Consider the following 24,884-nt stretch of genomic DNA (forward strand, 5'->3'; position numbering starts at 1 on the left):
TGTTACCACCCTGGGTTCTTATTTGGAAACCCGAGGTAAATAATTATTTAAACATTAATTGATAGGATTGGATCATGTGAAAGGAATATTTAATTACAATAACATTTACATTCAAGGCATCTTATACTATTGATGGGTCTTTGTTACAGTCTTCCTTGCCAGATGTAGGAAGAATCTTGTTGCTCACAGGGCAGGCAGACTTTGTGCTTGTTGATGGTTAAATATAATATAAAGCTAGTTGTCAGCTATTCTTAGAATTGTTAAAGTAACTAGTAATGAATGTCTGGGAAAACTTGTGATGATTGCTACCGTACGATCAGTTGAGTATCTGTCTGGCAACAATCATTATAGGCTGAGAGAGCGGCTTCGGCTTCACGGGTCTTCTCTGGCTGGCTGTGGTACCAGGCGGTCCTACTTTCTTGTGGGCTGTTCCTCCTCCTCCTCTCTTCTCTCTCTTTACTTGTGCTCAAGCTAAGTATCTATCTCCTGTGTAATAATATTAAGTGCCACCGTGTACTAGGATATTTAGTGTTAGTCTGCTTAAGCCAGTGTTGGTGCCCAAAACTTTACTCTGGGGTGGCTTAAGGTGACTTTCCACGTGTGCCTGAGTTTTAGGGATTACCCATACGGTGTCATAGTGTTCCTTTCAGGAAAAGTGGCCTTTACGCTAGCTTGCTATTGTAAACCTTGTTTCCTGTCTAAGTGGATTCAAGGAGTTTAAAATAAGGTAGAGTGGTAAAGCGATTTATTGTATTTTGCATATGTGGGGGTTTAATAGAGGGTTAAATAAATAAGGATACAGCGAGGGGTATCTTTTCTTCCTGTTTGGAGTAGAGTAGGTGATTAACCTTAGACGGGAGACGTTTATTCTAGCCAAAAAAGTATTCATTGCTGAGAATATTCTTCCCTGGGGGCCGGGCCTACCTAATCTCCACTATTTTAGGAACTCCTTTGACTTTAACTATTGACCCTTCACAGAACAACCGCCTGCCCCCATAACAAGTGGGTACCTGTCCGGGATCCGAAAATTTTTATATATAAATTGTAAAAAGTTAGATTTTTGAGGGCCGAAACTAACATTTCTTGACTTCCTAGGAACAGTTGTGTGATAGCCTAGGGTCCAGGTCAATGATCAAAGGATACATCTTGCACTGACTAGACATCTAACTGGATCTCTTCACAATTGAGGTAAGTGTGGCCTTGTAACAGGGGCCGTGCAAATTTTTGCATTTTTTCCAATTCATTTTTTTTTGCCAGTATCTAGATTAATTAGTGATGGAGGATAAATTGCAGGAATTGGCAAAGACACCTTCAGTGGTAGAGATTAAGAAGCTGACCAAAGCTAACTTAGTGTGTTAGGCAAGGAATTTGGCCTTGAGTTAGATGAAGCTGTTAAAAAGTGGATCTCAAAGAATTAAATTTTACAGCATTGCATAGACCAGTGCCTATTGGCAAGTGATACAATTTTATGCCAGCCTAGTCCAGCTGAAAGTGCAGCTAGGAGTGACAAAGAGTTGGAATTACAATTAACCAAAATAAGACTGGCAGAGCAAAATGCTACAGTAGAGGAGCAAAGGCTCAAAACTGAGGAGGCAAGAATTAGTCAATACCATTGTACCACCACCTGCCGGGGATTCAAACCCCAGGCATTATGATAGAAAGCATAACTTGCCTGAATTTTCAGAGTTAGAACCTCAAAGTTTTCTCAACCATTTTCAGAGACTGGCCATGTCCATGAACTGGCCAGAGGAAGAGTGGGTGAAAATCTTGCAGGGAAAACTTAGAGGTAAAGCCCAAGATACTTTTATAAACATGCCTGAATGTGATTGTTTTGAATATGGTAAAGTCAGGGAACGGATTTTGATGGCATATGAAATTACGCCTGAAGCTCACCGCCAAGCTTATCGCAACCTACACACAACCAACCTCTCACAGAATTTGCAAATAACCAAATACAGTTGTTCGAAAAATGGATTCGCTCGGGCTAAAGCCGAAACAAATGAGGCATTCAGAAATTTAGTTTTGGTTGAAAGATTTATAGGTAACATGTCAGAGCCAGTGGCATGGTTCTTAGTAGAAAGGAAGGAGGTAGATACAAATATTATTGATTTGGCCAAGATGGCAGAAAACTACCAGTTGGCGGGCAAAATGCCCAATAAAAATAATTATATCCCGTATAGTAACAAACCTTATACCCACAGCCAGACCAGACCAGCCCATTCTAATCATGTAACTAGTGCACCTTCTGTTTCAGACAAAACTAATCAGGTTAAATTGTCTAACCCCATGGCACCTAAGGGTGAAACAAATGGGAATTCTGGTAGTAATGTCTCTTCTTCCCAAAGATTCTGTGGTCACTGTAACCGTTCAAACCACACTACTAGCCGTTGTTGGCTACTGTACCCATTATAAAGACCCAATGCTCTTGTTGTGACACAGGGCTTGAGGCCTTCTGAAGGGCTAGAGAGTAAGACCTCCAACCCACAGTGGTTGGACCTGCTTACTCCATTCTTGTCGAAGGAGAGACTTTTGTCTTCTGAGGGTTCTTCCTGGAAGGACGTGGTGATCTTCCGAGACACCGGTGCCATCCAGACTTTAATTTTGGAGAGTTCGTTGCAAGGTGCCAACACTCTCGACACTGGAGAGGTGGTACTGGTCAAGGGTGTCACTAGTGATACTCGAGCAGTACCCCTCCATAAGGTTACCCTGGAATCTGATTTCCACATGGGTATTTGTACAGTCGGAGTCACTTCTTACCTACCTTTGCCCTAATGTTGATATAATATTGGGTAATGATTTAGCAGGGGATAAGGTAGGGTTATGATCCACTTCCTATTATGTTTCCTACCCCTAAGGTTTCCCTGGATCTACCCGCCACAGAGGATAATGTTGTGTACCCTGTGTGTGCGGTGACCAGGTCTATGCATCTTAAATGTAAGGGCAGTCCCGTGGTTGCCAAGGTGGTAAATCCCAAGGACTTGAAGAACTTTCTGAGTGGTGAAAGCCAAGTGGATCTTGCGAACACGTTCATGGCCCGACTCGATGATGAGGCCGAGGACACTATGGAGAGCCTAGCATCACCTCCTACTGAGAGTAGTGAGGTTGAGGAGGAGACCACTGCTGGAACTCGGCCAATGGCATCGGACAAAGACATGGGAGCCACCTTGAGTGATCTGCAGAAGGCTGATCCCAGTCTTGCAGAATGTCACGATGTAGCTCTCTCTAAGGAGGAAATTGTAGATGCAGCGATTGGTTAATATTACGAAGATCAGATTTTGATGAGAAAATGGAGACCACAGAGAGACCCAGAGAGACCACAGAGAGACTCATTTGACCCTTGTCAAATGAGTGGGAGATAGTCCACCAGGTTATGTTGCCGACCTGCTATAGAGAGAGAGCTTTGGCAGCTGCTCATGATAACCCTATGGGGGGACATCAAGGCATTAACATTACTTCTCAAAAGATCTTTAAGTATTTCTACTGGCCCAAGCTGAAAAACGATGTGTCAAAATTTTGTAACTCATGTATCCCTTGTCAGCTTATTGGGAAACCAAACCAGACTCCACCTAAAGCGCCAATAAGGCCTATTGTCGTGCCGGAGGAACCATTTTCTCATGTGGTAATGGACTGTGTTGGTCCATTACCTAGAACTAAGTCTGGTAATATTTACCTAATCACGATGATGTGTATCACGACCCGTTACCCAGAGGCTTTTGCTGTAAGGAACATCCGAGCAAAGACTGTTGTTGCTCGTATGTTGCAATTTTTTTCCACTTTTGGATTGCCTCGGGTCGTGCAAACTGACAATGGTACTAACTTTAAGTCTGATATTTTTTTAACAATTCTGTAAGGACCATGGAATAACTCATAAGGTTTCCAGCCCATACCATCCACAGAGTCAGGGGGTAATTGAACGTTTCCATCTAACTCTGAAGCAGATGTTGAAGACATCGTGCGAGAGTTCCCACACCTTCTGGGATGAGAACTTGCCTTGTTTTGTTTGCTGCTCAAGAGGGGTTACAAAGTTCACTGAGTTGTTCTCCTTTTGAGCTAGTCTTTGGCCATAAAGTTCGTGGACCCTTGCAAATGTTACAGGAGAATCTGTTAGGGAACGTAACGTTAACCGAAGGTTCGGCTTTCTTTGCGCAGCACCACCAGAGACTCAAGGACTGCAAGGCGGCTGCACTAAAGTATCTTGGGAAGGCCCAAGAAAACATGAAGGAATGACACGATGCTAAGGCTAAGTTACGGGTATTTCAGCCTGGTAACCCTGTCCTGGTACTAAAGCCTCGACAAGGGAACACTATGTCCCACAAGTACGAAGGCTCCTACATTGTGACAGAAAAGACTGTGGACCTCACGTACAAAGTGAGGCACTCTGACAAGCGTAACCAGGTAATGCTCGTACACTTGAACCAGCTGAAGAAGTTCCAGGGCGCCAGGCTCATCGCACTAACCAATGTTTCCTTTTCCAGTGAGGGAGGGGATGATTGTTCTGGGGACCCAACTAATCTCATTCTCAATAATTCTAGTTCTGTGAATGCTGTGGAGGAGAGACTGTCCCATTTGCAGATGGCCCAACGTGAAGAGTCGTTGCTTGACGACTTCTCCAGTCTGTTCGGGGAGGTCCCGACACAGACTGATGCCTTATGGGCTGATGCCAAGCCCGTAGCAGCTAACTCCCAGGCACCTATTTACTGCTAGGTGAACAAGGTCATCAGGGTGAAGAAATTCTGCCCATTTGTTTCTCGCCGGCGCCGGGAATCGAAGCTCGGTCCACAGGATTACGTGCCCAGCGTGCTGTCCACTCAGCCACCAGCGCCCTGTGTATACTGCCATGTATGTATACTATATTCATGTATTCTGCTTCAGTAACTTCCCCATCACCCCATACCTGCCCCTTCCCCATCACTAGAGAGAGAGAGAGAGAGAGAGAGAGAGAGACAGAGAGAGAGAGAGCAAGAGAGAGACAGAGAGAGACAGAGAGAGAGAGAGCAAGAGAGAGAGAGAGAGAGACAGAGAGAGAGAGAGCAAGAGAGAGAGAGAGAGAGACAGAGAGAGAGAGCAAGAGAGAGAGAGAGAGAGACAGAGAGAGAGAGAGAGACAGAGAGTGTGCCACTCCTGGCACTGTGCCAGAGGGCCCCACACACACACACACACCCTCTCCATCCCTCTGTTCTGTCTACCACTGTCAACCTGTCACATTTCCTTTCCCATTCGCTTTCTCCCGTCTCTTCATACTCTTACGGCATTCCCTGTCTCCCTCTTTCTTTACTCTACCTCCTGTCTCCCAAGTTATTCGTGTGTGTATGTATCTCCTTGTTCCATTCCTTCAGTTCTTTTGTTTACATTCTCTCTCTCTCTCTTCCATCTTCATCACTCTCTCCTTCGCCTTTCTATTTATCTGCTTTCTCCTCGCTTTGTTCGTATTTATATATATATTTTTTTATCGATGTGTGTTTGTTTGTTTGTTGTTTGAGTCTGCAGGATCGAGCTGCTAGCTCCTGGATCCCGCCTTTCTGACCAATCTTTATTTCCTCTATTATGTGTTCTACATATATTTATCTGTAACACACACACACACACACTCACACACACACACACACACACACACACACACACACACACACACACACACACACACACACACACACACACACACACACACACACACACACACACACACACACACACACACACACACACACACACACACACACACACACACACACATGGGGGTTGATATCACGCCAGACCTGTCTCCTGCAGCACATATCAAGCGGATAACATCAGCGGCATATGCCAGGCTGGCCAACATACGAACGGCATTCAGAAACTTGTGTAAGGAATCTTTCAGAACATTATATACCACATATGTCAGACCAATCCTGGAGTATGCGGCTCCAGCATGGAGTCCATATCTAGTCAAGCATAAGACTAAACTGGAAAAGGTTCAAAGGTTTGCCACCAGACTAGTACCCGAGCTGAGAGGTATGAGCTACGAGGAGAGACTACGGGAATTGAACCTCACTTCGTTGGAAGACAGAAGAGTTAGGGGGGACATGATCACCACATTCAAGATTCTCAAGGGAATCGATAGGGTTGATAAAGACAGGCTATTTAACACAAGGGGCACACGCACTAGGGGACACACGTGGAAACTGAGTGCCCAAATGAGCCACAGAGATATTAGAAATAACTTTTTTAGGGTCAGAGTGGTTGACAAATGGAATGCATTAGGAAGCAATGTGGTGGAGGCTGACTCCATACACAGTTTCAAGTGTAGATATGATAGAGCCCAATAGGCTCAGGAACCTGTACACCTGTTGATTGACGGTTGAGAGGCGGGACCAAAGAGCCAGAGCTCAACCCCCGCAAGCACAACTAGGTGAGTACAACTAGGTGAGTACACACACACACACATATTGGCTGGTGACTGAGTTGGCAGCACACTGGATACTTAGTCCTGTGGACCCGAGTTCGATCCCCGGTGGAGGCGATAACAAATGGGCAGGGTTTATTTCATCCTGATGCTCCTGTTCACCTAACAGTAAAAAGGTACCTGGTAGTTAGACAGCTGCTACGGGCTGCTTCCTAGGGAATGTGTAACAAAAAGGAGGCCTGGTCGAGGACCGGGCCGCGGGGACGTTAAGCCCCGAAATCATCTCAAGATAACCTCAAGATAAGCACACATATGTACAATATATTAGTCTGTTTGTGTGTGTATGTACGTGGTGTGTGTACTCACCTATTTGTGCTTGCGGGGGTTGAGCTCTGGGTCTTTGGTCCCGCCTCTCAACTGTCAATCAACTGGTGTATAGGTTCCTGAGCCTATTGGGCTCTATCATATCTACATTGTAAACTGTGTATGGAGTCAGCCTCCACCACATCACTGCCTAATGCATTCCATCCGTTAACTACTCTGACACTGAAAAAGTTTCTTCTAACGGCTCTGTGGCTCATCTGGGTACTCAGTTTCCACCTGTGTCCTCTTGTTCGTGTCCCACCCGTGCTGAAGAGTTTGTCTTTGTCCACCCATGTGTTGTAAAACACCTAAACTATTGGGACCGACTAAAGAGCCTAAATCTGTACTCCCTTGAGCGCAGGCGGGAGAGATACATAATAATTTACACGTGGAAAATATTAGAGGGGCTGGTCCCAAACCTGCACACAGAAATAACATCACATGAGACCAGAAGACATGGCAGGATGTGCAGAATACCCCCGTTGAAAAGCAGAGGCGCAACAGGTACTCTGAGAGAGAACTATCAACATCAGAGGCCCGAGACTGTTCAACACGCTTCCACTACACATAAGGGACATAACTGGCCGACCCCTCACAGTGTTCAAGAGAGAACTGGATAAGCACCTCCAAAGGATACCTGATCAACCAGGCTGTGACTCATACGTCAGGCTGCGAGCAGCCGCGTCCAACAGCCTGGTTGATCAGTCCAGCAACCAGAAGGCCTGGTCGATGACCGGGCCGTGGGGACGCTAAGCCCCGGAAGCACCTCAAGGTAACCCTGTCAATTCCCCTGAGAATTTTGTAGGTGGTTATCATGTCTCCCCTTACTCTTCTGTTTTCCAGGGACGTGAGGTTCAGCTCCTTTAGCCTTTCCTCGTAGCTCATTCCTCTCAGTTCCGGGACGAGCCTGGTGGAATACCGCTGAATCTTCTCTAACTTTGTCTTGTGTTTAACTAGGTATGGACTCCAGGTTGGAGCTGCATACTCCAGGATTGGTCTGACATAAGTGGTATACAGGGTTCTGAACGATTCCTTATACAAGTTTCTAAAGGCAGTTCTTATGTTGCCCAACCTCGCATATGCCGCTGATGATATCCCTTTGATGTGGGCCTCTGGGGACAGGTTCAGTGTGATATCAACTCCCAGATCTTTTTCTCTATTTGACTCTTGCAGGATTTCCCCTCCCAGATGATACCTTGTGTTCAGCCTCCTGCTCCCTTCGCCTAATTTCATCACCTTACACTTTCATGAGTTAAACTTTAGCAGCCATTTTCTAGACCATTCCTCCAGTTTGTCCAGGTCATCCTGTAGTCTCTGTCTATCTTCATCCGTCTTGATTCTTCTCATAATTTTTGCATCATCAGCAAAAATTGAGAGGAACGAGTCTATACCCTCCGGAAGATCGTTTACATATATTAGAAACAGGATGGGTCCAAATACTGAGCCCTGTGGGACTCCCTGGTGACTTCTCGCCACTCTGATGTCTCCCCCCTCACAGTTACTCGCTGTTTCCTGTTGCTTAAGTACTCCCTTATCCACTGGAGCACCTTCCCTTTTACTCCTGCCTGTTGCTCCAACTTTTTTAACAGCCTTTTGTGAGGTACTGTGTCAAAGGCTTTCTGGCAGTCCAGGAAAATGCAGTCTGCCCACCCTTCTCTTTCCTGCCTAATTTGTGTTGCTTGGTCATAGATTTCTATTAAATCTGTGAGGCACGATTTACCATCCCTGAACCCATGTTGGTGGAGTGTTACAAAGTTATTTCCCTCCAGATGTTCTACGAGCCTTTTCCTCACGATCTTCTCCATCACCTTGCATGGTATACAAGTTAGGGAAACTGGCCTGTAGTTCAGTGCCTCTTGCCTGTCACCCTTCTTGTATATTGGGACTACGTTAGCTGTCTTCCAACTTTCTGGTAGGTCTCCTGTTTCTAGTGACCTGTTATACACCATACAGAGTGGCACACTTAGTGCTTCTGCACCTTCCTTTAGTATCCATGGTGAGATTCTGTCAGGCCCAACAGCCTTTGTCACATCCAGCTCCAGCAGACACCTTTTGACCTTATCACTGGTAAGGTCAAATTCCTCCAAGGTTGCTTGGTTTGTCTCCTCCTCATTTAGTGCAGGGGCTTCTCCTTGTTCTATTGTGAAGACCTCCTGGAATCTCTTGTTGAGTTCTTCACACACTTCCTTGTCATTCTCGGTGTATCTATTCTCCCCTTTCCGCAGCTTCATCACTTGTTCCTTCACTGCTGTTTTCCTCCTGATGTGGCTGTGGATCAGCTTTGGTTGGGTCTTGGCTTTACTCGCTATGTCATTCTCAAACTGTCTCTCTGCTTCCCTCCTCACTCTGAGGTACTCATTTCTGGCCCTCTGGTATCTCTCCCTGCTCTCTGGTGTTCTGTTATTGCTGTAGTTTCTCCATGTTCTTTTACTCAATTGCTTCGCTACCTTACATTCCTGGTTGAACCATGAGTTTTTCTATTTTTTCGTTTTTCTCCTTTTGGACCGAAATAAACCTGTCTGCAGCTTCCTGGCGCTTCTAGGTGACATAGTCCATCATATCCTGTACAGCCTTGTCTCTAAGTTCTGTTTCCCATGGTATTCCCTTTAGGAAGTTCCTCATTTCGTCATATTTCCCTCTTCGGTAATTTAGTCTTTTCTCTTCCAATCCCAACCTTGGATATGTTATCCCTACCTCCACCAAGTACTCAAAGGTCAGTACACTGTGGTCACTCATTCCTATGGGGGCTTCAACTTTGACTTCCCTTATTTCTGACTCATTCAGGGTGAATATCAAGTCGTGTCTAGCTGGTTCAACATTGCCTCTCACTCTTGTGGGTTCCTTGACATGCTGGCTTAGAAAGTTCCTTGTTGCCACTTCCAAGAGTTTAGCTCTCCACGTATCTGCACCACCATGTGGGTCCCCATTCTCCCAGTCTATCTTTCCATGGTTGAAATCCCCCATGATTAAGAGTCTTGAGCCATTCCTGCAGGCAATTGAAGCTGCTCTCTCTATTATATTAATGGTTGCCATGTTGTTCCTATCAAACTCCTGTCTAGGTCTTCTGTCATTTATGGGAGGGTTGTAAATGACTGCCACTATTATCTTAGGTCCACCCATTGTTATAGTTCCTGTTATGTAATCTCTGAACCTGTCACAGCCCGGAATTTCCATCTCATCAAAACTCCAGTCCTTCCTTATCAGCAGGGCCACTCCTCCACCTCCTCTCCCTTCCCTCTCTTTCCTTACTATATAGTAGTCCTTTGGAAACACAGCATCTGTTATGACTCCTGACAATTTTGTTTCCGTGAGTCTTATTATATCTAGGTTTTCTTCTTGCACCCTTTCCGCCAGTTCACTTGCTTTATTGGTAATCCCATCAATGTTTGAGTGCATTATCTTGAAGCTCATTTTCCTATATCCATTTTGACCCTCACTCCCCACAAGTGTAGGAAGTTGTTCCATGGTCATTGCTACTTGGGTAGGCTCATCCTCCTGTGAGGTAGTTGCCAGGGGTTCAGGGGGAGGTGGAGTGGGGGGATGGAGGGCTTAGGTCTTCCTCAGGCCTGCTTGGGTCAAGAAGAAGTCCTGGGGGTGAGGGAGCAGGGAGTGCTTGGGGAGAGGGCACGCCCTCCTGCGGTGTAGTTGACAGGGGTTTGGAGGGAGGTGGAGTGGGGGATAGAGAGCTTTGGTCTTGCTCAGGCCTGCTTGGGGCAGGGAGAAGACCAGGTGCTGGGAAAGCAGGGGCTACTTGGGGTAAGGGGAGAGGGAAGATTTGGGTGATATGAAGGGCATTGTGCAGGGGCAGGGAAGGATTTGTGCTGGGGGTTGAGGGGGGGGGGTGCCAATGGGGTGGTGGGCTGGGGTGTTGCAGTCCCCTCTGGAGTTCCTGAATTGCTGGATTGGGGTTCCCCACTCCCCTCTGGGATTGCTGGGTTGGAGACTGAGGTTTCCTGGCTCTCTTCCCTCTCCTTGCGCCTTTTCCTTGCATCTGCGGCCCTTATTATCTCATCCCTAGTCATTTCCCTCTGAAGGTAAACCTCTCTGTAATTCCATGCATTTTTCAGTTTGTTCTTCTTTACTAGTATGTCCTCTTTGGTGCCCTCGTTCCTGAATACTACCTTGATCAATCTCTTTTTGTCTTTCTTGTACTGGCCAATCTGGAAAAACTGTTCTATGTCTCGTTCAGCCCCTTCCATTCCTATCTCCTTTAGTATCCCAGACACTGCAGCTTTGTCCTTAGACCTCCATTTTTCCCTTGTGAAACCCTCTTGTTCCTTCACACCTACCACTACTACAGCTCTTTTCCTTTCCATTAGCTGGCTTGTACGTCTAGCTGCCTCCTGTGAGGTTACTGCTTTCATTACAACTTCCTTGACTGTAGACATGGCATTGGGGCTCTTCAGTATTTCAGCAAAGGTGGCACCCATTGTAGGGTTGTTGTTGTTTAAGATTCGCTACCTGGAACAAAAAGTTCTAAGTAGCACCCATTGTAGGAGTCCCTGCCATTGCTACAGCTTGTAACACCTCTATATGTGACACCACTATAATGTATAATAAACTAATAATGTAACCACTACTATGTATCCTGAGTAACACTTCCCATCAGTTGCACTTGGTAACGCTGTTATTGAACACTGTAATATGAGCTGACATATGATGGTTACACCGGAAACAAAAGGTACACTGCCAAGGAAATGCTACACAGGACTAAATAACGCTACCACCATCTGCCTTGACCATTGAGACTTTATCAAGCAACGAGGCAAGAAACATTGCTTGACTTGGATAGTACTTTCTATGACTGTCATTAATTATGGGACGGTTGTCAGCCACTATATCCAAAAGGCTAAGAGGATTCAACAATTAACACAGACGGGAAATTTAACCTGAGTTTATTGAGACCAAAATTATGCTAATTACCACTTATCAATCCTACTATAACATTGGCCAAAAGTTAAGAAATTTGGACATGGAACAAAACCTCAGAGATCACACACGTTACCTTAAGACCTCTGTCTCTCCCTGGCTGTGAGATGTTCTTCACAGACCCGCTCTCGATCCCGGAGTCCCGCACTCTGTTCCTAAGTCTCTACAGGACCAATATATATATACAACCCCAAAGGGGTGGAGGGGGAGATTTTCTGTTGCTACCTACACCAAGAATGTAAGAGATCGGTCACACGTGTACAAACACTCAAGAATTTTCATTAAACTTGTTTGACATTCACCATACACGCTTCAAGAGAGGAGTTATTAATTACGAGTGTGACTGACCTTTGACCTGGCTAAAAGAGGGAGATCCATGGATGTTTACACATAAGAATCTGGGGTCTAATTCCATTGCAATGTTTGACAAGAGTATCATGAAATATTACATACTTGAAACTAGCTGACTAAGACTAACCCAGGATTTTTTTTAATCAACATACAAGATAATCCGGAGGTCATCTGGGCTGACCTCTTGGAGAAGGCTTCCCTGGGTGAGAACTCTAGGGAAGGGGGGGGTCATGGGTGTTACAAGCTCCTGTTACCTGGGGGCTGTTGGCTAGGTTAGGTTAGGTTAGGTTAGGTTAGGTTAGGTTAGGTTAGGCATCTGGGCTCTTCAGCATTTCAGCAAAGGTTGGGCCAATTGTAGGGGTCCCTGTCATTGCTACATCTCCTGGTACCTGGGGGTTGGTCCCCTGGGCCAGAGTCTGATGAGGGCCTGTTTTTAGGCTTTTTATCTCCTCTTGTGCTGCACTCAGTTCTATCTGCAGCTTACGTATAGTTTCCCTCAGGTCCTTCAATTCCCCGCTGATTTCCATCCATGCATGAGCAATCATCTCCATGTGTGACTCGTCCTGTTCCTCTTGTTGTGGAATGGGGGCTTTAAATCAACTCTAATAATATTTAAATAAGAAATCGAAATACTCGAAGGACCTCCCACTTTTGAGAAAAGAGGGAAAACAAATAAAAGGATTATAAGACTGACACTGTGGTACCAGTGCCTATGGATGTTAGATTACTTGGTAATTATTTGAAGAGCATAAATGGACTGTAATAATAATTAATTGAGAGTTAAAATCCTCAAACTTCAACATTGGGGGGGATATGACTGGTGCTGGTTCGTCACCAGTTGGTTAATTACATCAATACAGATTATAGAATCAGAAATTAAATGTAGATTCAATATGATGATAATATAGAAAGATAATCAAGCCTATGAAATAAATTGTCAAATCATAGGAAGTTTGTTACATACTGGGCAACAAATTATTAGATTTATGTAATTTCTCTTAGTATATTATATGTATAGGAAATGTAAAGACATGTTAGAAATAGTAAAAAAAAATCTACGAAAGAAAGACAGTAAGGCTTAGCTGTAAGGAGACTTCACTAAACCAGTTTCACTGTTGGAATACTCCTAGACGTTATCTTGAGGTTATCTTGAGATGATTTCGGGGCTTTAGTGTCCCCGCGGCCCGGTCCTCGACCAGGCCTCCACTCCCAGGAAACAGCCCTATATAGCAGCACCCAGGTACCTATTTACTGCTAGGTAACAGGGGCATTCAGGGTGAAAGAAACTTTGCCCATTTGTTTCTGCCTCGTGCGGGAATCGAACCCGCGCCACAGAATTACGAGTCCTGCGCGCTATCCACCAGGCTACGAAGCCCCTAGTCACATCACCCAAATAATGGATGAAGCACCAGTAGGGAATGTCCTGTGTAGAGGGAGAATTTCTCTGCTTGTCCTCACCAACACGCTGCAATGACAGAAATGTTATAGAATTTGACTAGGCTAGAGATTAACTACACTAATTTGACTAGGCTAGAGATTAACTTCACTAATTTGACTAGGCTAGAGATTAACTCCACTAATTTGACTAGGCTAGAGATTAACTTCACTAATTTGACTAGGCTAGAGATTAACTACACTAATTTGACTAGGCTAGAGATTAACTTCACTAATTTGACTAGGCTAGAGATTGACTTCACTAATTTGACTAGGCTAGAGATTGACTTCACTAATTTGACTAGGCTAGAGATTAACTTCACTAATTTGACTAGGCTAGAGATTGACTTCACTAATTTGACTAGGCTAGAGATTGACTTCACTAATTTGACTAGGCTAGAGATTAACTTCACTAATTTGACTAGGCTAGAGATTAACTCCACTAATTTGACTAGGCTAGAGATTAACTTCACTAATTTGACTAGGGTAGAGATTAACTTCACTAATTTGACTAGGCTAGAGATTAACTTCACTAATTTGACTAGGCTAGAGATTAACTCCACTAATTTGACTAGGCTAGAGATTAACTTCACTAATTTGACTAGGCTAGAGATTAACTTCACTAATTTGACTTGGCTAGAGATTAACTTCACTAATTTGACTAGGGTAGAGATTAACTTCACTAATTTGACTAGGGTAGAGATTAACTTCACTAATTTGACTAGGCTAGAGATTAACTTCACTAATTTGACTTGGCTAGAGATTAACTTCACTAATTTGACTAGGGTAGAGATTAACTTCACTAATTTGACTAGGCTAGAGATTAACTTCACTAATTTGACTAGGCTAGAGATTAACTTCACTAATTTGACTTGGCTAGAGATTAACTTCACTAATTTGACTAGGCTAGAGATTAACTTCACTAATTTGACTAGGCTAGAGATTAACTCCACTAATCATTGAAACTTGAGCATAACGCGGAAAGACAGTAACCTGGGTGTTGTGGTCGGTAGATGACATAACAACGAGCTACCTACAGTAATAAGTTATGAGACAGTGCACCCACACATAAATTATACTTAACGTAGGTTTGTTGACGCATTTACACTCACCGATAATCATGTCAATTAGTCCTTGACGTTCACTGCTGTTGAAGGACCAATTCGGGGACGCGATTATCTTCTCAGAAACGAGAATATACAGTAAGAAGCACTGTACGACCACGTATTCAATCTGCAATGGCTGCTGCTTGCAAATCTGCGTGTACTCGTGGCGGAGCTGTCTGCTGAAAAGCCTCCTCCCTCATACTCTGAAGCCAGAACATTCATGCGCAGAGACGCTCATAGCGACCTATAATAATAATAATAATAATAATCTGCCCGAAACGCTTTGCGTAATAGTGGCTTTAGGCATTGTATGTACTAGCTCTATCTATAAAGCCAACAAACTTTGTAAAATCTCTTTATGTATGTACCTTACCTAAATAAAATTATTATTATTATATAATAATAATAATAATAATAATTTATTTAGGAGCAGTACATACATAGTTGCAGCGTTACAGTATAAACATTGTGTTAGATTTAAAGATAGAGGTAGTACATGCCCGAAATTTATGCCCGAAACGCTTTGCGTAATAGTGGCTTTAGGCATTGTATGTACTAGCTCTACCTATAAGTCAAACAATCCTTGTAAATATTTATTGTATGTATGTACCTTACCTAAATAAAATTGTATTGTATTGTATTGTATTGTATTGCACATACAATACCTAAAGCCACTAGTACACATAGCGTTTCGGGCAAGGAGAGGTGGGGAAACTTAGACTAAAACTTAATAGTAATTGAACTTAAAGTATAAATTGTGTTGAATAAAAAAAAATAATAAAAGATAAAATAAGGGGGAACATGGTAGAAAATAGCCAATATACAAGTTGGTCAATAAACAGCATTATTTTTAAATAGTAAGACATGGGTTGACATTTAGAAGTAAGGTAGGTTACATGGAGTTAATTAGGTAGTACTTAGTTTTCATCTTAAACTGGTTGAGAGAGGTACAGTCTTTGACATAATTGGGAAGGTCATTCCACATTCTGGGTCCCTTGATATGTAGAGCATTCCTAGTTTGATTAAGTCGTACTCTTGGAATATCAAATAGGTATTTGTTTCTAGTTTGGTGCCCATGAGTTCTGTTACAACCTTCTAGGAAGCTTTTAAGGTCAGGATTGACATTACAATTCAGAGTTTTAAATATATATAATACACATGAGAGAATGTGCAGTGACTTAATATCTAACATATTCAGAGATTTCAGTAAGGGTACCGAGTGATGTCTGGGGCCAGAGTTGGATATTGTTCTAATAGCAGCTTTGTGTTGAGTAATTAGAGGACGTAAATGATTTTGGGTAGTATAGAACCCCAAGCACAAATACCATATATGTCGATCTTAAACCAATTTGGTTTACTAGTAATTATTTAGGGAAATAAAGGAGTGCGATTTAAACTATCGTCACGAGTAAATATATTTAATAATAATACCTCTTCTCGCAAGGCAATAGATGTAATTAATATTGCACAAATTAAACGAGAAGGGACGACGTATATTTCATTTACGTCGCAGTAATATTTTAATGGAATAATTAATTTAGTTGAATACTCGAGCTCAGTACGCGAAAAGAATATTTCTTTCATAATGAACAATATTTTTAGAAAGAAAAGACAATTAACTGAACGTCTATAAATCTTTAACATTCGTGGAATACTTCATATTTCAGTCTGCTATTGACGGTTAGCCTCATGATGTCTGGGTAATTTCTGGCTATATCATGCCTGATACACCAACGATATTACTTCTACGTGTTAGTGTTATTAGCAAATGTTAATATTAGGAGTTGAGAGAAAATAATCAGTTGGTTATTTCTAACACCTCTCCTTCAATCTTTGTTGTGTTGTCCTACCATCCTGCTTGACCTGTGTGTAATTACCTAAGTGTAATTACCTAAGTGTAGTTACAGGATGAGAGCTACGCTCGTGGTGTCCCGTCTTCCCAGCACTCTTTGTCATATAACGCTTTGAAACTACTGACGGTCTTGGCCTCCACCACCTTCTCACTTAACTTGTTCCAACCGTCTACCACTCTATTTGCGAAGGTGAATTTTCTTATATTTCTTCGGCATCTGTGTTTAGCTAGTTTAAATCTATGACCTCTTGTTCTTGAAGTTCCAGGTCTCAGGAAGTCTTCCCTGTCGATTTTATCAATTCCTGTTACTATTTTGTATGTAGTGATCATATCACCTCTTTTTCTTCTGTCTTCTAGTTTTGGCATATTTAATGCTTCTAACCTCTCCTCGTAGCTCTTGCCCTTCAGTTCTGGGAGCCACTTAGTAGCATGTCTTTGCACCTTTTCCAGTTTGTTGATGTGCTTCTTAAGATATGGGCACCACACAACAGCTGCATATTCTAGCTTTGGCCTAACAAAAGTCATGAACAATTTCTTTAGTATATCGCCATCCATATATTTAAATGCAATTCTGAAGTTAGAAAGCATAGCATAGTGTGTGTGTGTGTGTGTGTGTGTGTGTGTGTGTGTGTGTGTGTGTGTGTGTGTGTGTGTGTGTGTGTGTGTGTGTGTGTGTGTGTGTGTGTGTGTGTGTGTGTGTGTGTGTGTGTGTGTGTGTACTCACCTAATTGTGCTTGCGGGGGTTGAGCTCTGGCTCTTTGTTGTGTGGGTGTGTGTGTGTGTACTCACCTAGTTGTGTCTGCAGGATCGAGCATTGACTCTTGGATCCCGCCTTTCCAGCCATCGGTTGTTTACAGCAATGACTCCTGTCCCATTTCCCTATCATACCTAATTTTAAAATTAGTAATAGTATTTGCTTCCACAACCTGTTCCTGAAGTGCATTCCATTTTCCCACTACTCTCACGCTAAAAGAAAACTTCCTAACATCCCTGTGACTCATCTGAGTTTCCAGTTTCCACCCATGTCCCCTCGTTCTGTTACTATTCCGTGTGAACATTTCATCTATTTCCACTTTGTCAATTCCCCTGATTATTTTATATGTCCCTATCATATCTCCTCTCTCCCTTCTTTTCTCTAGTGTCGTAAGGCACAGTTCCCTCAGGCGCTCCTCATATCCCATCCCTCGTAACTCTGGGACAAGCCTCGTCGCAAACCTCTGAACCTTCTTCAGTTTCCTTGTATGCTTCTTCAGATGGGGACTCCATGATGAGGCGGCATACTCTAAGACTGGCCTCACGTAGGCAGTGTAAAGCGCCCTAAATGCCTCCTTACTTAGGTTTCTGAATGATGTTCTAACTTTTGCCAGTGTAGAGTACGCTGCTGTCGTTATCCTATTTATATGTGCCTCAGGAGATAGATTAGGTGTTACGTCCACGCCCAGGTCTCTTTCTCGCGTCGTCACAGGTAGGCTGTTCCCCTTCATTGTGTACTGTCCCTTTGGTCTCCTAGTCACCTAGTCTCATTTCCATAACGTTACATTTACTCGTGTTGAACTCCAGTAGCCATTTCTCTGACCATCTCTGCAACCTATTCAAGTCCTCTTGGAGGATCCTGCAATCCTCATCTGTCACAGCTCTTCTCATCAACTTTGCGTCATCCGCAAACATCGACATGTAGGACTCTACGCCTGTAAACATATTGTTAACATATACAAGAAATAGAATTGGTCCCAGCACCGATCCTTGTGGTACTCCACTTGTTACTGTTCGCCAGTCCGACTTCTCGCCCCTTACCGTAACTCTTTGGCTCCTTCCTGTTAGGTAGTTCCTTATCCATGCTAGGACCTTTCCCCCCACCCCCGCCTGCCTCTCGAGCTTGAACAGCAGTCTCATGTGCGGTACTGTATCAAAGGCCTTTTGGCAGTCCAGAAATATGCAGTCTGCCCAACCATCTCTGTCCTGTCTTATCCTCGTTATTTTATCATAGAATTCCAGAAGGTTTGTTAGGCACGATTTCCCTGTCCAGAACCCATGTTGATGTTTGTTCACAAACCTAATGTTCTCCAGGTGTGCAACCAGTCGTAGCCTAATGTGTGTGAGTGTGAGTGTGTGCGTGTGAGTGTGAGTGTGTGCGTGTGAGTGTGTGTGAGTGTATGTATCTTTCACACAACATAAGAATTCCAATTGAACACAAATAACACAAAATCTGAACAAAAGCAGTTCCCTTAGCAAATCTAGCTTCAAACACACTACATGCCATCCACTACAACTTACTTGACCCAGGACACATCACACACAACACATCCTGTGATACAGAACCATGTGATGTGTCCGGGCCGCTAAATATGTCAATATACAATAGAAACATTAAACAATTCCAGCAATTTGGGTATTTAGGAGGACAGTAATTCGGTCAATAGATGTAGAACCGGTTGGCAGGTGGGGTTATTATCGGGGCGGGGGGGGGGGGGTTGAGAGGGGGCGACTCCCCCCCCCCATTGTCCCTCACCCTCTCCCTCCCTCCCTGCTCCCTCCGTCTAGGATAAGAGGCGCCGCTCACCAGAGTCAGACAACTTTATGTTGAGTTAAGATGGTCTTGGTGCAGTCCCTCCCTCCCTGCCCCCTCCTTCTTGCTACTCTCTCCCTCCCTACCTCCCTCCCTCCCTCCCTCCCTCCCTCCCTCCCTCCCTCCCTCCCTCTCGGCACTCCCTCCATCAGCAATTGCCTACCTTCTCTCTTCCTCACATCTCTCTCTCTCTCTCTCTCTCTCTCTCTCTCTCTCTCTCTCTCTCTCTCTCTCAGTGTATATACACCGAGAAATGAAATATACCTTTGTGTATATCAAAGTGTTCAGTGAGGATCCACAAGGTCTTCTCTGAGTCCTCTTTATTTTCTTCTCCGAGGCTATGGGTCCCTACACCTGCACAAGACTGGGTGTATGTATCCCATCTGTCGGAATGTGGGAGTTGTGATTACATAGTAATGGAGACAGGCGACGCCCAGCTGATGACTGCTGTCTTGTTTGTAAACATTGACTGCCGTCTTGTTTGTAAACATTGCCACGTGTTCAGTACCCGCCCTGTGCGTATGTCGGAGGGATCAGCTGTGGCATCTGTGGCGGTGATTGTTGGTGTGTGAGTTTGTGGGTGGTTGGGTCGTCAGCCCGTCCTCCAAACAAAGATCCAAAAGTGATTCCATGCACCCGCCAAACCCCCTGTTTATGAATGAAAAGCGGTTTACACACAACCCGTCCTCGACTCAAGTCCATTACATCCAGCGGTCGACCCCACAGGCGCATTCATAAATTTTAACATGCTGTTCATTCAAAACGAGAATTTTCTCAAGTATAAATTAATATTATAATATATTAACATATTGTACATATATAGGCATAGGATAGGTTAGGTGTTTAGGTTCTGTTGGCGATTATTTGTATTTGTAGTACGTGGGTGAAGCATTTATAGCGTTGTGATTCGAACAAAATTCGTCAGTGAAGCACTTGTTCCGGATATGTTCGAACGTCAGCAGTTGTGAGTCGTGTGTAACAGCCCGTTCTCCAAACAAAGACCCAAAAGTGATTCCATGCACCCGCCAAACTCCCTGTTTATGAATGAAAAGCGGTTTACACACGACTCACAACTGCTGACGTTCGAACATATCCGGAACAAGTGTTTCACTGACGAATTTTGTTCGAATCACAACGCTATAAATGCTTCACCCACGTACTACAAATACAAATAATCGCCAACAGAACCTAAACATCTAACCTAACCTATTCTATGCCTATATATGTACAATATGTTAATATATTATAATATTAATTTATACTTGAGAAAATTCCCGTTCTGAATGAACAGCATGTTAAAATTTATGAATGCGCCTGTGGGGTTGACCGCTGGATGTAATGGACTTGAGTCGAGGACGAGTTGGGGTCGTATATTACCCTCGTCATTTTGTATGCAGTGATCATATCCCCCCCTTTAACCTGAACCGTGATTCGTCAGGCATTCACGCAGCCACTTGCGAAACCTCTACATCTTTCCTCAATCATGGTGGCATTGTTTACATATATTAAACAGCTTTTCATCACTGAAGTACATAAGCTGGTGGAGGTTGAAGGGTGGGAGGGGGTAGGGGGGCCCCTCGATGCCTAACAAGCTCATCTGTATTTGTGAGGCATTAAACAAAGACATGCCCGTGTATTCTCTCTCTCTCTCTCTCTCTCTCTCTCTCTCTCTCTCTCTCTCTCTCTCTCTCTCTCTCTCTCTCTCTCTCTCTCTCTCTCTCTCTCTCTCTCTCTCTCTCTCTCTCTCTCATCTAAGCCTTACAAGTGCTTGCCCATCTCACAAAAGCCTGAAAAAGTTACAATATATATTTATATCTTACACACGACCACTCTTCCACTATTCGCAGTCTTGACGTTGCCAAAGCGTCTCGACTTGCAAGAATCCTGTACAAGTCTTAAAGTCGGGTTTCGATTCTATGGCGTCAGTTTTTACTTGGCTGTGAGAGGAGATGAAGTGGAAATTTCATGTGTAACAAAGGGATATGAAGTTTATTTGTGTGGCGCTGGTAGTGGTGGTAGTGGTGGTGGCGCTGGTAGTGGTGGTGGCGCTGGTAGTGGTGGTAGTGGTAGTGGTGGTGGTTAGAGTGGTGGTAGTAGTAGTTATGTAGTGGTACGTAAGGTTCCTGGAATGTGTTCCAGGAGTTCTTCTACACCCCAAGCCCGGCCCAGTGGCCAGGCTTTACTTGTGAGAGCTTGTTCCAACGGACTGTTGCTTGGAGCGGCCCGCAAACTTACAGCCCGGATGGTCCGGCATTTCTTGTAGGAAACTGTCCATTTTTTTTTTTTGGGGGGGGGGGAAAGTCCACCTCTGTTCTAGCAATATTTCTAATGCTTGTTGGGAGAGTGTTGAACAGCTGTTGACCTCCAGTGTTCAGACAGTGTTCTTTGATTGTGCCTATGGCACTTCTACTCCTCACTGGTTCTATTCTGCATTTCCTTCCGTACCTTTCGCTCCAGTATATTGTTATTTTACTGTGTAGATTTGGGACTTGGCCCTCCAGTATTTTCCATGTGTATATTATTTGGTATCTCTCTCGTCTCCTTTCTAGTGAGTACATTTGGAGAGCTTTGAGACGATCCCAATAATTTAGGTGTTTTATCTCGTCTATGCGTGCCGTATATGTTCTCTGTATTCCCTCTATTTCAGCAATCTCTCCTGCTGTGAAGGGGGAAGTGAGTACTGAGCAGTACTCAAGACGGGACAGTACCAGTGATTTAAGTAGTATTATCATTGTTGTGGGGTCTCTGGATTTGAAAGTTCTCATAATGCATCCTATCATTTTCCTGGCTGAATATTTGTATTTGTGAGGCATTAAACAAAGACATGCCCGTGTATTCTCTCTCTCTCTCTCTCTCTCTCTCTCTCTCTCTCTCTCTCTCTCTCTCTCTCTCTCTCTCTCTCTCTCTCTCTCTCTCTCTCTCTCTCTCATCTAAGCCTTACAAGTGCTTGCCATCTCACAAAAGCCTAAAAAATGCCTAAAAAGCCTAAAAAAGAATATTGGCTCAGTTGTGCTCATTAATGTCAGGTCGTCAGACATCATTATTCCCAGATCCTTTACATGTTGCTTTCCTGCTATGAGTAGATTTGCTTATGTGATGTTTCCTGTAGCTTGCTTAAGGTCTTCATTCTTACCAGACCTAAACACCTGGAATTTATCGCTGTTAAACATCATGTTATTTCACTCCCCAAGCGAACATTTTATCAGCTTGTAGTTTGTCAATGTCTTCAACATAAGCCATTTTCATGCTGATATTTGTGTCATCTGCAAAGGATGATACGAAGCTGGGACTTTTATTTTTGTCTATATCTGATATGAGAATAAGGAACAGCAGTGGTGCAAGGACTGTACCTTGAGGTACAGAGCTTTAAACTGCGCTTAGACTCTTTTTTTTTTTTAACTTGACTGTTACTCTTTGTCCTACTTTATCTGCCCTTCCTATTGACCTCATTTAGTGTGCTATCACTCCGTGTGTCTTCTTGAGGTAATCTTGAGATGATTTCGGGGCTTAGTGTCCCCGCGGCCCGGTCCTCGACCAGGCCTCCTTTCTGTTACACACCCCCAGGAAGCAGCCCGTAGGAGCTCCAAGATACCTATTTACTGCTTGGTAAACAAAGGCATCAGGGTGAAAGGAACTCTGCCCATTTTGTCTCTGCATCCACCAGGGATCGAACCCGGGACCTTAAGATTACGAATGTCGAGCTCTGTCCATTCAACCGTCAGGCCCCATGAGAAGAAGAACACGATATCATCACCTTCCTGACAAACAAGGAACAACAGTGACAAGCTCAACAAGCCACAATGTTGGACTGAGAACACCAGATGCTTCTTCACCTACAGGCGCATTAACCCATGGAACCGCCTACCCGCCCAAGACCTAAATGCCCAAAACTTTTGGGTTTTAAAATACAATTGGAAAAAATCATCTGGGCAAATGGGGTGGAGGGGAACCTTTGACAAACCGCCGGCTTCTTGTCCTCGTTGAGGCCATTAGTGTGTTAGTGGCCCTCAGGTAAACTCAGGTAAAAAAAAAAAACTGTCCTCAGATTTGTTACCCTTGAGGTAAGCACTTGGAATTAGGTTAGGTTAGGTATAAGATTTAATTGTTTATAGTCAGACATCAATGAGTATATATTTGTAAGAGGTGTATTTGTAATGAGTATATTTGTATGAGTACATACAATATACTCATTATATACTTCAATCAGTATATATTTGGCATCTTTTGGTAAATGAACTCATGATATATTTGCCAATTTTTGCTCATAAAATGAATATGTTTTGATGTGTACAAGTGATGTGTACTTATAAAATGTACAAGAATGTAAGAACTCTTGTATATACAATTAAATACAAATAAATAAATAAAGGATAGGCAGATATGAAGCGTACGTTTAGTTTTGTTAAGTCATCCATTTAGTTTCGTATTTTCTATGAATAATTTTTAGAGAAAATGGACTTTGTACGTTCGATTATTTTTTTTAAGGTTATTAAGTACTTGCTAACTAAGTTGGTTAACAAGATGTGATGTAATAACTGAACTAAAATAAGTGTTAAGTACAGAATTATTTTACGTTAAAAACCGTATTTTATAGTGTTTCTTAATTGTAATATTGCAGAAGTTATATATATATTGCAATAGGAGAGGGAAGTCATAGCCGTGAAGAGCATCCGGACAGCGGCTGCCCAGGAAGATAAACACACCTTGGACGCCATCCCGCGCGCGCCTGGAGAGGACGACCTAATACCCTCTCTTAAACACCCATACAAGTCTACCTAACTACTCGGCTCGAGTCATACTCCAAGATACAGCCCTCGAGGGTGACCTGAGCGTCGACATAGAGGCGTAACTGCACATTAAAACTGACGCCGGGTGAACCTGCACGAAAGGAGCACTATAATAATAATAATAATAATAATAATAATTTTTATTTAGGTAAAGTACATACATAAAGAGATTTTACAAAGTTTGTTGGCTTTATAGATAGAGCTAGTACATACAATGCCTAAAGCCACTATTACGCAAAGCGTTTCGGGCAGTATAAAGGGGACTCATTATAAATTTGCTATTTGGTTTTATTTTTTCTTGACGACATTGGAATCTGTTCATCATAACTGTCACTTTGTCACCATTTTTCACTCCACAAGGTGAGATCTGGTTTATGGGATAACGATTAATTGACTTATCCTACTCTTGCATGACTAAGTCTCACGTCTGAAAAATGGGTTTTAAGTGACTTTGTTTCCAGTGCGGCTCGCAAACAAATTTTAAAACCTACCTATTCAAGTCCAATTTGGCTCGAGCTTACCCAACCACTTGAGCTGAACGGTAGAGCGAAGGTCTCGCTTCCCAACTCTGGTAGGGAATGGTGCCCAACCCTTCCAAGTGGTTGGGCACCATTCCTTCCCCCCCGCCCCCATCCCATCCCAAATCCTTATCCTGATCCCTTCCAAATGCTATATAGTCGTAATGACTGGTCATTATCCTTTCTTATGCTTTTTCCTGATAATTCCCCTTCCCTTCAAGGTTACACAGCCTAACCTAGTAAAAGGGTTTTACAGTTAATGTTAAACAACCTTGTAATTGACTCCCCCATGGTATGCCTTATGGGTTCCCAGTAGTACAGTCGGGTTCATTCTCAATGCACAATCGAGAATTTTGGGTTCAAATTCCCTGCGGGATAGAAATGGTTGGGCACATTTCCATTCACCTAATGCACCTGTTTGCCTAGCAGCGAGTAGCTACTCAGGAGCTAGTCAGCTTGTGGGGGTGCATCCGGGGTGGGGTCAGGTAATTTCTCCCCTTGGGGGGGGGGAGCAGGGGACCTCAGTATAAGCCTAACATGTATGAATACACTCTGGCTTCCTGTCCCTTGATGCAATAAATTATTAATTATGCCTG

At 43.5% G+C, this 24,884-nt stretch overlaps 1 protein-coding gene across 1 annotated transcript in view; it reads left to right on the forward strand.

Moving 5' to 3' along the window:
- Positions 1-23,628: 23,628 nt before the first annotated feature.
- LOC123767016 (uncharacterized) overlaps positions 23,629-24,884 on the forward strand; it is a 72,900-nt gene continuing 71,644 nt past the window's right edge. The window contains exon 1 of the mRNA XM_069337520.1: positions 23,629-23,918. The gene's annotated coding sequence lies outside the window, so the exon portion shown is untranslated. The remainder of the gene's footprint in view (positions 23,919-24,884) is intronic.

The sequence above is a fragment of the Procambarus clarkii genome, chromosome 5 (genome assembly GCF_040958095.1).
Source record: "Procambarus clarkii isolate CNS0578487 chromosome 5, FALCON_Pclarkii_2.0, whole genome shotgun sequence".
Classification (NCBI taxonomy): Eukaryota; Metazoa; Arthropoda; class Malacostraca; order Decapoda; family Cambaridae; genus Procambarus; species Procambarus clarkii.